Raw genomic sequence first — 1,231 nt, forward strand, 5'->3', positions numbered from 1 at the left:
CGACCGGTCCATGCAGAAGGCCCCCAAAAATTGTTTTATATTCACTAAAATATAATTTATTTAAATAAATAAAATAAACTAAACTCAAAAAATTAATTTAATTGATCTTTTATGCATTTTTTAAGGTATTATGAGCCGCTTGTTTGGGGTGTATGTACACCTGCCAGCAGCAGCAGCAGCAGCAGGTGTACATACACCCCAAACGATACAAAGAAAACATCTGTATTTCTTTTATTTATCCATATAATTAAGATATTTTAAACTCATTAAACTCATTTTTATTTTAATTTTTTATTTATTTCTCTCAATATGTGTGTGTGCCGGGGGGTGGCTGCAACAGCTAGATATATGTGGGGCCTATCGCTCACCCTTGACCGCTCCCTTAGCTGGGATCGTGTTGTGGGGTCGATCCCCGGCTCTGTTGTTTTTATTTTTTTTTTTTATGGCTGCAAAGAACAGCCTTGAGTTTATTTCTTCATTGGTGTTTTATTTATAAACAGAGAAAAAAAGAAAACAACAAACAACTGCAGCAGCAGCAGCAGCAGCAGCAGCAGCAGCAGCAGCAGCAGCAGGAACCACTGCAACAGCTGACACACACAGAGTGTAATGATGTTAATTGTATTTTGTTTATAAATAAAATAAATAATTTATTTATTTATTTTTTATTTTATTATTATTATTACTATTTACATCTGTTTTCTCTTTGGGGTGTATAGACAGCTTGCTGTTTCTTCCTACCCCTACATATATACACACTCAAAAAGAGCAGCAGCAGCAGGAGCTGCAGCAGGAGCTGCAGCAGGAGCTGCAGCAGGAGGAGGAGACAGCAGCAGCAGGAGAAGGGGCCCCCAGGGGGGCCCCCTCTGCTGGTAATATAAAGACAAATGGATATTCTTTTTTCTTTGACGACGATGAAGAAGAAGAAAAAGAAGAAAAAGAAAAAGAAGAAGAAACAGAAAAAAAATTAAATAAAAAAGAAAAAAAAAATAATAAAGAGAATGATGTGAAAGAGAGACTCAAACAAAGAGCAAAAGATGCAAGAGATAGGATCGATAAGGTCTCTTTATTTATATAAATTTATAAATAAATAAATAAATAAAAATAAAATAAATAAAAATAATATAAATAAATAAATAAATAAATAATATAAATAAATAAATAAATAAATAAATGAGTAAATAAATAAATAAAGTAAAATAAAATAATGTAAATGAAATGAAATGAATAGATA

The sequence above is a fragment of the Eimeria mitis genome, genomic scaffold, assembly GCF_000499745.2.
Source record: "Eimeria mitis Houghton genomic scaffold, Emh_scaff2429, whole genome shotgun sequence".
In the NCBI taxonomy this organism is placed as follows: domain Eukaryota; phylum Apicomplexa; class Conoidasida; order Eucoccidiorida; family Eimeriidae; genus Eimeria; species Eimeria mitis.